Source organism: Rhinopithecus bieti, unplaced genomic scaffold, assembly GCF_001698545.2.
Source record: "Rhinopithecus bieti isolate Rb0 unplaced genomic scaffold, ASM169854v2 scaffold_24392, whole genome shotgun sequence".
Taxonomy (NCBI): Eukaryota; Metazoa; Chordata; class Mammalia; order Primates; family Cercopithecidae; genus Rhinopithecus; species Rhinopithecus bieti.
Genome location: NW_016812542.1, coordinates 3,409,143 through 3,423,148, shown reverse-complemented (window position 1 = coordinate 3,423,148; position 14,006 = coordinate 3,409,143). Strand labels below are relative to the sequence as shown.

At 49.7% G+C, this 14,006-nt stretch overlaps 1 long non-coding RNA gene across 5 annotated transcripts; it reads right to left on the bottom strand.

Moving 5' to 3' along the window:
* Positions 1 to 661: 661 nt before the first annotated feature.
* Positions 662 to 13,953, bottom strand: LOC108545076 (uncharacterized). Of its 5 annotated transcripts, none has more exons than XR_001890032.1 (5): positions 13,806 to 13,953; positions 11,887 to 12,382; positions 5,919 to 7,291; positions 2,792 to 2,859; positions 662 to 1,657 (listed from the first exon to the last, which is right to left on the bottom strand). It is a non-coding gene; the product is annotated as an uncharacterized LOC108545076 (long non-coding RNA). The 5 variants fall into 5 exon arrangements; XR_001890036.1 differs by having other exon boundaries at positions 7,075 to 7,291; XR_001890035.1 differs by having other exon boundaries at positions 11,887 to 12,464; positions 13,815 to 13,953.
* Positions 13,954 to 14,006: the final 53 nt, after the last annotated feature.

Here is a 14,006-nt window from a genome sequence, read left to right as displayed (position 1 = left end):
TGGCCAGGCTAGTCTTGAACTCCTGACCTCAAGAGATCCGCCCCCCTCAGCTTCCCAAATTGCTGAGATTACAGGCGTGAGCCACTGCTCCTGACTGAGGACCAAACTTCTTACCTGTGTGGTTTCCTTGTCCATATTTCTATTTCCCATTCCATTCTCATTTCTCCTCTCTAGGCAGTCTGCCTCTGCCCCACCTCTTCTCTGAAACCACACTCACCAATGTCACTATCTAGTTGCTAACCCAGTGGACTCTTACATCTTTACCTTACTTGACTTCCAGGCAGCATGAGATACAATTTACCCCCCTCCCTGCCTGAAATTCCCCCTGAGTGTCAGATCTCCTGAATTTCCTCGTACCCCTCGAGTGTTCCAACTTGAATCTTCCTTGGGAGTTCTCCCTTGGCCTGCCTACCTCTCGGGTAGACTCTGTCTCCTTGACCTTTTCTTCTCATGCAGTACACGTTCATATCTTAGTTGCATGTATGTGCCAGTAATTCCAAAATCCATGTTTCTAGTCAAAATCTGTCCTAAATTCCAGGTCTCTGTATCCTGCTCCTCCCAGACAACTCTGCACAGATGTCTCACTTGTGCCTAATGCTCACCTTGTCCAGTGGAGGCCTCTTATCCTTCCCCCAAAGCCTGCTACTCCTCTGGTGTTGCTGGTCTCGGGGAAGCCCACTTCTTATTCAAACCAGAAGTCTGGGTGTTGTCCTGGATGCCTACCTCCCCCTCCCACCATGTCCCACAGATTTGCCCTCCTAAGTATCTCTCACATCTGTCTCCTTTCTCTTCATCCTCACGGTCACTTTCCTGATCCGTTCAACCATCATCTCGTGCTTTATCTATTGTGACAGCCTTTGAACAGGCCTCCAGCCTCCTCTTTTCTCTTGCTCCCCATCTGTCTCTGATCTTTCTAAAAAGAAGAACCAGTCATCTTGTCTCCTTGCTGAAAACTTTTAAAGGCACCCCCAAAGCCCCTGAATAGCAAGCAAAACCCTTGCCTGGGCTCACAAGCCTCTCCCAGATCAGACCCTGCCCGAGTCTCCTGTTCGCCCCACCCAGAGGAAGCTGTCACCGCTGAGCTCACATGTACTGTTCTCTCTGGAAGCATCCTGAGCCTCCTACCTGACCGAGCTCTAGTCACCCTTCAAGCCTTAGCTTTGCTATTACTTCCTGCAGAAGGCTTTCTCTGAACACCCCCAAACTCCCTGCAGCCTGGCCCAGAAACTTGGCTGCCATCTCTCCTCCGTTACAGTAGGGATCGTAACTGTGTTGTAACTGCTTGTTTATTTTTACCCCAGCCAGACACCAAGCTTCACAAAGCAGGAGCTGTGTCCACGTTGTTCACAGTTCTGTCTCCAGGGCTGAGCACTTTTCAACAGAGATTGCTGGCTCAATGTCGCTTGTTAAATAAATGCAGGAAAGAGCTATGGGGTGTGGACCCCGCCCGCAGCAGGGTCGCTGCCCAGTATCACCTGCTCAGTTCTGCAGCCTCCGCCACCATGGCTGTCCACCTATACCAAGAGGAGGCACGGAGGTGGGGCTCTGCCTCTGGAGGATAACAAGCTAGACTCCACGGTGCAGCTCCCACAGGCAGGAGGGAGTACTCGACACCCCCACAGCTGCTGACACTGTCTCCTGCTCAATTGGCTCATCTCTAGGGAAGACAAGATAAAATGGAACATAAGTGTATGCTGTAAAGTTTTATAAAAGGACACTCTTATTTATGAGGTATCTGAACATCTTACAGTAATGCCTACCACATATAGAGTGTCAACTAGGGCTGGACGCAGTGAATCACACCTGTAATCCCAGCACTTTGGGAGGCCAAGGTGGAAGGATTGCTTGATGCCAGGAGTTCAAGACCAGCCTGGGAAATGTAGCAAGATCCCTGTCTTTACACACACACACACACACACGCACACACAAAATTAAAAATTAGCTGGACGTGGTAACATGATCTGATAGCCCTAGCTATTTGGGAGGCTGAGGTGAGAGTGTGGCTTGAGCCCAAGAGTTCAAGGTGAGCTATGATTGTACCACTGTATTCCAGCCTGAGTGACAAAATGAGACCCCGTCTCTGAAAAAAACAAAACAAAAAAGAAAGCAAACTATATGGCAGGCCCTCTTCCAAGGGTTTTGCATATATTAATTTATTTAATCCTCTTAACAATTAAGAAAGGTATCATCATCCTCACTTTGCAAAAATGACACAGAGAGGGCCGGGTGCAGTGGCTCATGCCTGTAATCTCAGCACTTTGAGAGGCTGAGGCGGGTGGATCACATGAGGTCAGGAGTTCGAGATCAGCCTGGCCAACACGGTGAAACCCCATCTCTACTAAAAATACAAAAAATTAGCCGAGCATGGTGGTGTGTGCCTGTAACCCCAGCTACTTGGGAGGCTGAGTCAGGAGAATTGCTTGAACCCGGGAGGCAGAGGTTGCAGTGAGCCGAGATCACACCACTGCACTCCAGCCTGGGCGACAACTGCGAAACTCCTTCTCAAAAAAATAAATAAATAAAGACACAGAGAGAACAAACGTTAACTTGCCTAACCACACAGCTCATAAGAGAGCCAAGGTGGGAGTCAGTTTAGCACCTAATTCCACATCCTTAATGGTACACCATTTGTCAAATCTATGCTGTCCCTCCCAGCCTAACTAACAGATACGTGTGTAAACACAGGCTCTGAGAAACTTTCCTATCAGGTCTTCACTCTATGGAAAAGTTCAGGCATTTTCCTTTGCAACATATAAGATGTTGTAATTTATCAGAATGTGCAAAATCCTACCTCTGCACCAGCTTCGCTTCAACTCATAGGTGGGTTTCCCCTTATAGGGCTGCCAGGCTACTCAAAGCCTAAAAGGAACAAATTGTGGCAGAATGAGGCCTGAGGTGGGAGGGAGGGAAAGTGGGCAAATACAGAGAAGACAGACACCCCTCAGCAGGACCCCCTGACAGACAGTGTATCCCTAGGAGCAGGTGGGCCCCCTTCTGTCACCTGGGGGCACTGGCCAGGGACAGTGTCTGCCAGACCCCTGTCTTCTCCCTGACAGTTCCCTGCAGACACGGGACCCAGCTGCTGGGTGGGGGGTTCTGCCAGAAGGGGCGGGGTGTGGCTGGCAGGAGGGGTAGACACAAAGCTGCATGCTAGGGCTGTGGGGGCTAGGGGAGCCCTCCATCTGCAGGGTGTAGAGCTCAGTTGGAGGCTCTCTGGAAAGGTGGAAGAGGGTGGGCCTCAGTTCCAGTCTGTCTTCAGAATGGGGAGGAGCTCCCTGGCCCTGAGGGACTCCTGCCAAGTTGCCTGTCCTGGGTTCTTAAGGCAGGGAGGTGGTGGCTGTTGTCTGCAAGGTGTTTCCGAGTAGAGCCTTGGAAGCCCGAATCCCCTTCCCCTGGATCCATGTTGAGTGATGGTCAGGCAGTTCATATAACCCTTTGAAGTCTCTGCTCCTCACTCTGTCTAATGGGAAGGTCATTCCTACTCCCAGAGTGGTTGTGAGATGCAAATGTAACGGAGGAAGGACCTGACACAGGAAGGGAAGGAAGCTCTTGTTTTGATTCTGTCTGATGCTGGCTAGTGATGGGGTCAGATCTGTAAGACAGGAGGAAGCCAACCTTGGGGGTTCCCGGGCACTTTAGGGGGCACAGGGCAGCAGCAATGGGCACCTCAGCACCAGGCCTCGTCCTCCTAGAGGCTCTGCCAGCTCTCACCAACTGGCATGGATGTAGAGGCTGGCTCCTGCCCCAGACTGCTAGAGAAGACACTGCCAAGGCAAGGCTGAGCTTAACCCCAACTCCAATTTCACAAGGTTATGCCCCCATTCTTCTGGCATCTGATCCCTAGTACCACGTTACCCCAGCCTTGGGGCTGACAGTTCACAGTGCCAACCCCACCACAGGTCATCCTCCTGCCATTTTCCTAATGAGGCCACTGAGAGGTCTATAGTTGGTAAGTGGCAGATCTGGGATGTGCCCTCCAGCCTTCTAATTCCATGGTTACTTTCCCCTGTGGTCCATAACTGTGTGTCTCAATGGAACTTAAAGTCCAGTTGAGGAAACCAAAGCACAGAAGCATTTTTAAAAGAAATTGGCCACAAATACAAGGGGCAAGCGATGATTCTGGTATTGTCAGCTGAAAATGCGATGGTGTCACATACCTTGGTGAGACAGACACTGGGGTTTGAAAGGTTCAGATGAGGCTGGGCGCAGTGGCCCATGCTTGTAATCCTAGCACTCTGGGAGGCCGATGTGGGTGGATCACCTGAGGTCAAGAGTTCAAGACCAGCCTGGCCAACATGGTGAAACCTCATCTCTACTAAAAATATAAAAATTAGCCAGGCATGGTGGTGCACACCTGTAACCCCAGTTACTTGGGAGGCTGAGGCAGGAGAATTGCTCCAATGCAGGAGGCAAAGGTTGCAGTGAGCCAGATGACACCACTGCACTCCAGCCTGGGTGACAGAGTGAGACTGTCTCAAAAAAAAAAAAAAAAAAAAAAAAAAAAAAAAACCAAAGAAAGAAAGAAAGAAAATTAGCCAGGCATGATGGTGTGTGCCTATCATCCCAGCTACCTGGGAGGCTGAGGTGTGAGGATCCCTTGAGCCTGGGAGGTCAAGACTGCAGTGAGCCATGGTTGCACCACCACACTCCTGCCCGGCCAACAGAGTGAGACCCCATCTCAAAAAATAAATAAAAATAAAGTCAAATGAAGAAAGAGAGATTCCATGGTGGGGAGAAGGGAAATGAAGACCCGGGGAAGGAAACAACCCCATGTACCTCACATCACTAAGTTCACAAGAAGAGCCAGGAAGAGACTCCAGGCTCCCTCAACCATGCTTCAGAAAGGCTGTCTTGAAATGTGCAGGGTGCAGCAGAGTGAGGCCCTGGACTTGGAGAACATGCATTCCCATTCCCACTTGTGTGTTCTCCTAAAAATGTTTCTGCCCTTTGGTTTCCTCATCTGTAGAACAATAATGGTTATAACATACATTAAGCCTGATTCATTAAGCATTTTGCCTTTCATATCATGTAATCACTGCAACACCTATAAAATAGGTATTACTATTAATCTCATTTTATAATGAGAAAATAGAGGCTCAGAAAGGCTGAGTGAATTAGTTGCAGTCACTTGACTCTGAAATGGTGAAACCAGGTGTCCAGCGGGAGCCTGGACACTCTTCTTAAGCCTCTTACTTTTTGTATTCTTGTGAGGCTCATATGACAATCCACCCCTATCCTCCAATCCCCACTCATCCTCCTCTAATCTGGCCTGAAACCCTTTGCACACTCTGCCAAGCACCAGCCCAACCACAGGCAACTCAACAACTCCCTCTTGCACAGGCCACACGCTCTCAGGCTTCTACTGATAGTGTCTCTGCGCCCAACAAACTCCTCCTTGGGTCTCAGCCTGACAGTGCCTCCCGCAAGTCTTCTCTGATCACCCAAGTAAACTTAGTTGCTGCTTCCTTAGTGCTCTTAGAGCACCTGATAACTCTCACTATGGCATTTATTACACTGTATCCTAATTAGGGGGTTGCAGTTTGTTTCTTTCCAAGCATACTGTGAGTTTCTCAGGGGCAGGCATTGAATCTTTATCAACTTTGTATTCCTAGCAAGAAAAAAATGGAAGGAAGGGAAAAAGGAAAGCAGGAAGGGAGGGAGAGAGGGAGGAAAGGTGGGCAAATGCAAGAGACTGCTACATAGAACATATTAGATGGTATCATTTGAAATTGCCAATATTCTATGCCTTAAATGGTAACTTTATATTTCACCTGGTTTAATGAGGGTCGGTTTCCCCACTAGCCAGACCCACCCGAGTACATCCACTCACCCTCTAGTAGTCCCTGCTCTCTGTCTTTTGTTTTGGGACAGTTTACATGTGTTTTGACCACACAAAATGGTTTAGGATGGGGACTCACCAAGGAGGGTGGTTCTTGGGCAGTGTACAGACCAAAATTGATGGGGGCTTTCTGTACCTCTTCTCATTGAGACCACCTTGAGAGGTCCCCCTCTGAGCGGGGAGGAGAAGGCTGACTCAGTGATGATGGGGAGTGGTCTGCAGGTGGGGGCCCAGCCACTCTAGCACCAGCCACTGTCAGAGCTTGACTGTCTCTCCAGGAAGACCTCCCTCACCTCTCACAGCACCCCAAATCTGATCCTCTTGTCTTAGGGTTTGACCTCCATCAAGGCCTAGCCTTCTATCTCCTCCTTCCCCTTTTCCAGCCCAAGGGACCCTCATCACTGGAGGGTGGGAGAAAAGGGCCTCTTCCTCTACGTTCTTTTCAATTTTGGCTATGACTTAACGTCTTTGCTCCACCCAGTCCTGGCCTGCTATTTGGATCCTCTGAGTTTAGAAGTTAAAGAAAAAAAGGGTCTTTTCCTGCTTCTCCGCATCTTCACTAGATCCTAATTCCCAAATCCTCCTTAAGGCCAAGGGTCTCCTCTGTCTACTGATACAAGTGTCAGGAAATACAAGGGTTGCAGGGAGGACGCAGACTAACTTTTCCAGAGTTGTTTCACCTCAGGCCAACGTGACTATCTTGGTCAAAAAGGCCTTTGAAGTGCTCCTAAAACCATCCTATGAGATTCAGCACACACACTGCCTGGAGTGCTGGCATTCACTACCATCCCTTAAAACCCTCAGTCTGGCTGCATTTCTGGAGAGCTGGCACTTTAGAGGTTGACCTCTCCCCACATGCTGCCTCCAAGCCCTCTCCTCTTCCCCTCGATTTTTAAAGTGTTAAATGAACATTTGCTGGCAATTTGCTCTGCAGGGTCTGGCCAAGGCAATTATCTATTAAAATCCAAGAAAATGATGCATCCTGGGGACTGAACGTCAACAGCAACCAGGCCAGGGCAGGCTGGTGGTGGTGATTTGTTAACTTCATCGGCGGCAGGGGTGTACACGGGTGGCATCTGTCAAAGGAAGGGAATGGGTCCTCTGGGGCCTGGCCAGGACTGCTCAGAGCCTCCTCCTCATCACCAGGTCTGGGAAGGGGTCCCATCTCCTGTCTCTCCTCTTCCCTTGTCCTCAGGCCTGTGGCTTCATCTCTGTTTCCCTCTTCTCTGACGTACCCAGCCTGGCCTCTTGCCGGCCCCTCTCCAGTGTCGCCCTCTCCTGTTTTATGCCACCTTTCCGTCTCTCTGTTTCTCAACTTCCCTGCCACTAGCCCCTTCTTGGGAGGTGGCACCTTCCATGAAGCCACAGGCCACGTGGTCTCAGGGAGAGGTAGCCAGGACTTTAACTGACTGTCCTCATGGCCCAGGAGAAGTCACCAACCACTCTGCACCTCTGTTTGAACAAAGAAGAAGTTGGGACAAGTTACTTTTCAACAGCTTTATCGAGGTATGTAATTAATGTATAATAATCTGCACATATTCAAAGTACATAATTTGATTAGTCTGACAGATGTATTAGCATACACCCACGGAAGCATCACCACCATTGAGACAATAAATATGCCGGGCGCAGTGGCTCACACCTGTAATCCTAGCACTTTGGGAGGCTGAGGCTGACAGATTGCTTGAGCCAAAGAGTTCAAGACCAGTCTGGGCAACATGGTGAAACCGTCTCTACAAACATACAAAAATGAGTCAGGTGTGGTGGTGCAGTGTGCGCCTGTGAGGAGGCTGAGATGGGGGGGATCCCTTGAGCCTGGGAAGCTTGAGGCTGCAGTGAGCCACGATTGCACCACTGTACTCCAGCCTGGGTGACAGAGCAAGGCCTTGTTTCAAAAAATATCAAATAAATAAATAAATAAATAAATATACCCACCACCTCAAAACGTTGCTCATGCCCTCATGCCCTCCTACCCCTCCCAGGTCCCTCCCCTTGCCAGGCAACCACTGATCTGCTTTCTGACACTATAGTTTACATTTTCTAGAATTTGTATATCAGTGGAATTGTACAGCATGTGCTCTTTTTGGTCTAGCTTCTTTCACTGAGCATAATGAATTTGGGGATTCATCCATATTCTATCACGTATCAATAGTTCATTCCTTTTTATTGCTAAATAGTATCCCACCATACGATATACCACAGATTCTTAATCCACTCCCCTGTTGATGGACATTTGTGGTGTTTCCAGTCTGGGCCTATGACAAAGCGGCTGGGGTCCTTCATGGGCAAGTATTTATGTAGACACGTGAAGCTTATAACTCCTTAGGGGGCTGTGCTCACTTTCTTGGCAGCTCAGCAGCTGCCAAGACCAGATTCATCCTTTTCCCTCCCTATAATTCAGCCGAGGATGAAATGGGCAGGCAGCATGCTTGAGTTTGAACCCTGCCCACCACTTGCAATGTGACCTTGTGCACCTCTTGGTGTCCTGGCTTGCTTTATGTTCCTACCTCCATGGGTTGTGTGAGCATTCCATGACCGTACGACTCTGAAGCATTTGGTGCAATGCCCAGCACAATGTTCAGAAATAGTAGCTGTTCTCATTTTGCAGGCACCTCTGAGAAGATCTATACAATCTGGAATGGGCTTCCTCTAGGATCTCTGAGCAGTTACCCCAACCCTTTGAAGTGGCTCCGTTTCACAGAGGAGTAACTGAGTCCCAAAGCAAAGAGTGACTTGAGTAGGGTTGATCTTTGATTTGGGAGTGAATGCAGGCACGTCCTGATACCCAGCTATTTCCTATTTGGGTGATGGGCAGGGAGGAAGTCGGAATTTTCCAATTACTTCTCAGAGTGTCTCCTGGGGAGCCCTGAGAAGTAGCTCAGCACTTCTAACCAGAAGACTATGAGTAGTAGCTAACCAGAAAACTATGAGCCCCTAAGGGTTCATACAAAACCACACTCATTTAGTCAGTTCCCCCGGGCTCAGCAACCTGGAAACCCCATAAAATCACAGTCAAATCAGGAGGGAAAGAGATAAGGGTAGGGAGGCTGCCTACCCTCCTCCCCTGCCCCACAGGGCTCTAAGTAGCCCAGAAAGGGGCTTCTGCGTGTCTTGGGCAAGCAGGTCGATCTCTGGAAGGTACTTACGCCATCTGGCATCTTTACAGACCAGGCCTCCGAACTCTGGCTCTGCCCCTTCCTAACTGTGTCAGGGTAGGCCAGGCTTGCCATGGCAACACACAACTTGTAAGTTCAGTGGTTTAACACAATGAAAGTTTATTTCTCATTTACACTCTATGAACAACATAGGTGTGAGGGTGCCAGAGTCTTAATGCTTCCGCTAGAGCTAACGCACATCAGTTCCGCCACGTTTTATTGGTTAAAGTTGTTCACATGTCCACAGCTAGCATCAAAGAAGAGCGAGAACATGCAGTCCTACCTTGTGCCAGAAGGCAGAGAGCCGGAAATATTTGGAGACAGCACTAATGACTACTACACTAGCCAAGTGACCTTTGAGCTCATTTCCTCTTCTGCAAAATGGGGACGAGAACAGTATTTGCCTCATAGATTGTTGTGAGGATTAAAAGAGAAATGTTATGTAACACCCTTGGCACAGTGTGGCACACGGGTGAGGTTGAGGCCCAGGGTATTTGTGTACAATGAGGACCCAGCATGCCCAGCCTCCCTCCTCCCCTGCAAACACTGACCCCGGACCCCGAGGCCCGTCACTGAGTGGTTAGCAGAGGATGGATAATTTTCCGCAAGTCTGTCTTCTCCCACCCTCTGGATCTGACACTGACCACTTGCGCCAGGCAAACTTCATTGCCATAAACTATCCCGCCCCCCCCCCCACTGCCAGCTTCATTCACACTCATGTGAGACTTCTTATCCCTCACGTGACTGCTTTATGACAAATCTGCCCTTCTGTCCAGTTAGAGGAGTGCGTTGAAGAAGGGATAGAGAATCCAAGAGAAATGTGAAGGAAATTAACATCCATTTTTTTGCTGACCACTGTGCTGGATGCTTGACCCACGTTACCTCATTTAAACCTCATAATAGTCCTGTAATGAAGTGAGTGTGATTATCCTCATTTTGAGATGTGGGAGCTGATGCTTGGAGTAGTTACACACCGGCCCAGGGTTACATAGCTAGTCAGTTGCAGAGCTGGGATTTGAACCCAAAACTCTGGGACGCAGAATACCACACTTCAGCTTCTGGGCTGTCTTTTGCTATTTCATTTAGACATTTTTTGTTTGTTTGTTTGAGACAGAGTCTTGCTTTGTTCCCCAGGTTGAAGTATAGCGTTGCGATCTCAGCTCACTGAAATCTCCACCTCCTGGGTTCAACCGATTCTTGTGCCTCAGCCTCCTGAGTAGCTGGGATTACAGGCATGTGCCATCACATCTGGCTAATTTTTGTATTTTTTAGTAGAGGTGAGGTTTTGCCATGTTGGCCAGGTTGGTCTCGAACTCCTGGCCTCAAGTGATCCACCCGCCTCAGCCTCCCAAAGTGCTGGGATTACAGGCGTGAGCCTCCACACCTGGCCCAGACCTAACTTTTATCCAGGCTATAAACTCACCAACAGCCCAACCATAGATGTTTAGCCTTTGGTTTCTATTGTGCTGTTGTGGAAACTGCCCTGCTTCTGGAGTATAGGGACTAGGCTTTTAGTCACTGCTCAGTCCCTATCTTACTGTGCAACTTTGGACAAGTCCTTTGACCTCTCTGGGCCTCAGTTTCTTCACTGAAAATGAAAGGGCTCAACTAAATTTCTCAGGTTCTTTCCATATCTAGGATTTGGTAACACTGAGAATTGCCCATATCTCTTCCTGCCTTTGGCCCTAATACTGTATTAAAAGCATCACAAAGTAGAAAGGTAGATAAAGATCCCACATTTGAAGTTACACAGAGCATTAATTAGACTTTCATTATTATTTGAAACTAAAAATAGTTTAAGATTGATGGTGTGTTTGTAATCCATAGCAGTTTTCTCCCTTCCTTGCTATTTATAACAACTCTGGTTTCCTCTGTAACTAAGTCTGTCTCCTCCTATAAAAGAGGAAGTCAGGGTAAGTCTGCTCCTGAGCTAAGATCTCCTGAGTCTGCACCCCAGGAGAGGCTCTCTAGAGCTCTGAGCTCCTGTTGCTGGGCAGAACTGGGCTCAGTCTCCAGGTGGGCATTGGAAGATGTGGCTGGACTATATGCCAGCAGGATGGGCTATGCCTGTTCTCCCATGGAACCATGCATAGCTGCTGGGGTGTGGCTGGGTATCAGGACTGGAGATCCAGAATGCTGTATCTTCCACTCCAATAACTTTTGCTTAATGCTTAGAGAGTTTTTGTAAATGCCAATGCCCAGTGCTAACCCTGAAGAAGATAAAAGGAAACAGAACTCAAGTTCAGGCCACTTTTGGGAGACATTTCCAGGGTCTATAACTATCTCTTAGGTTTTTAATTTGTTCCTATAGGGTTGTTGTTGAGAGCTGAGTGTCCTGGGAGATCTGGGCATCCCAGATGGCTGCCCCAAGTTGCTGCCGGAGTATTTTAACTACAGTAGTGTGGGAGCTTCCTGCCTCAGAGAGGGCTCCCCACACCTCCCCCAGGTTCCCATCTGCCCAGACGCCCACAGCTCCTGTCGAGAGAAATGATGGAATAAGCCCCAAGATACCTGGGGGAAGGGCCTCAGGACAAGAGCTGGGGCTCCAACCTCAGTCCAATTAGGGAACTCTCAGGGCCACTCATGGTTGTGTGCATGTGCATGTGTTTGCCTGTTTCTGTGAGACAGTGAGGAAAGATTTGGGGGTGGGAGAGATATGCACATGGGCAGCTAATCCTGTGAAACTTTGGGGTCTGGGAAGGAGGGAAGGAGAGAAGAAAAGCAGGAAGGGGATAGAGGTGGTGGGAGAGGGGGGATGGGAAAAACCAAAGAGAGGAAGCAGTAGCTGTGCTGAAGCTGGACAGAGACCGAAAAGGACAAGTCTTGTCCTAAAATTCCTCTGACCCACTTAACCTAAATCTCCCCATGCTGTGGTTTAAGCCTCTTTCCCACCTTGGTTCTCCATATAGCCTCTGAGCAGCAGAGTCCAGGAGTGACATCTGGATGCTGGCTGCCCTGCTGCTTCCCAGTGGCCCAGGAGGGAGCTACTTCTGAGTAGCCAAAGTCCTGAGGCTCTGACATTTAGGAGGCCTGAGTTTCCCACCCATGTGCATCCCTGCTTCCTCTGACTCGACACCCAGTGACCTGGAGGGATGCAGAGGGGGTGGGCAGCAGCTCTGGAGGCATTTCCCAGCAGTAGAACTGTGAGTCAGAAGGGTCATCTACTGTCGGAAGTCAGAGGGGACCTCCTGCAGGCAGGAAATCAGAGTTGGGCCCCAGAGAAGTCCAGAGATGAGTTGGCGGGAAAGTAGCTCTTCAGAAAGCAACATTACCGTCCGGGAAGGCTGAACCTGGAGCGGGCTATGCCTACAGGAAAAGCCTGGGCCAGCCTAACTCCCTTCTGCCTGGGCATCACCATCGCTTCCGCCTTGGTGGTCATCTGGGAAGTCTGGAACAAGATATACAAGTTCAAATCCGGAGTCTGTTGCTTATATGCTGGAATTCATACATGTGAGGCTCAGTTTCCCTATCTGCAAAATTTAAAAAGAATAAAAAAGCCTATCTCACAAGGTTACAGGGATAAAATGAGAGTATGTGCATAAAATACCTTGTGTAGGTGGTCCATATGTGTTAGTCTCCTCACCACGTCTTATTTTGGTTGGAAGATGGGGAGGAATGTTGCAGGATCTGACTGCAGCATTCTGCTAGCCTCCTGGTCCAGGAGAGGTGATCCCCTGGCCCCAGGGAGAGCTTCCTCTAGATTCAAATGCTAATAAAAGGTCCAGGATCCCACCAAGACCTCCTCTCCAGCCTCCATCCTGGGGGCACTGCTGGCAGTGCTCCTCCTGTTTGCCATGGGGATGAAAAGGATGTGTTGATTGGCCCTTGAAATTTGCTCTTAAAATTATCTTTAGTTTTGATTTGACCTTAATAGGTCAAGCCAAACAGGGATCTGAGCTACTGCATGAAGCAGTTATTGCAGGGGGTGGTGGGTTGCGAGTGGAGGGGGGAAGGGGAGGAAGATGGCACCAACAGATGCATCCTCAGACCCCAGTCCACACCCTTGCCAAAATCTCTGACATGGTTTCATCATCTGAGGGTGATGTAAGAGGCCTGGAGTCAGACTACCCTTGCTCCCCTCCCCCAGAGATCCCCATCCACATCTGGAGCTGCAGCTGGGTCCTCCTCTTGGGCCCTTTCCAGGGGAGGGAGCTGGGTGAAGTGAGGGCAGCTGGTGAGGGGCCCTGTGAATGGCCCCAATGTTGGGAGGCAGGGGGCAGGGAAGAGGCCTCTGGGCTCAGAGGGAGGGAGGTGGACTGGGAAGGGAATTGTGACTTTGCAGCATTGGTCTCCTCCTCCATCCAGGCCCAGTGTTAAAGTCTCCATGGTCCTCCTTGTCCTTTATATCCATTCCTGCAGGCAGCTGCCCTCCTTCTTCCCTTCCCCACCCACTTCACCGCCCAGCCTCTCTACCCAGGTGCTCGGAACTGAGGGCCCCCTTTGTTCCTTCCTTTCCCCCAGGGCAGCTCAGGCCTCCCACACTGACCCTCTGGCCCTACTGCCACAACAAGCAGAGTGTGAGCCAGGCCCAGTGGGGTCATCTGTGGGTCATAAAGGTCAATGGGACAGTCCTCTAGCAGTAGGGAGGGGCTAGTCTTGGGCTAGGAGCCTGGCCAGGAATCAGCTAAAACACGAGCTTTAAAATGCTGCAGGGCGGAGGTAGGGGGAAATTTATTTAGGGGCTAGCAAGAACTCCCTTCAAGAAGGGTTGGCGAATTTACTGGAATAAATGCAGAAGGGAAGCTTTCCTGGCTCTTGTGAACTATAAACCGTCAATCGCTGTGGGATCCCCGGGAGACCAGGGTTCTTACCATGCTTACCCACGAACTCGCTCTGTGACCTTCGGTAGTTCCCCTCTTTAAATCTCAGTTTCTTCATTTATGAAATGATGGTCCCATTGAAGCTGAGGTTCTGCTACTCCAGGAGCCAAGGTTCTAAGTGGTCTCTGTCGCGGCCCTCCACCCCACTCCCACCCCCACCCTCCAATCCCGCCCCCCTACCCCAGCACCCGT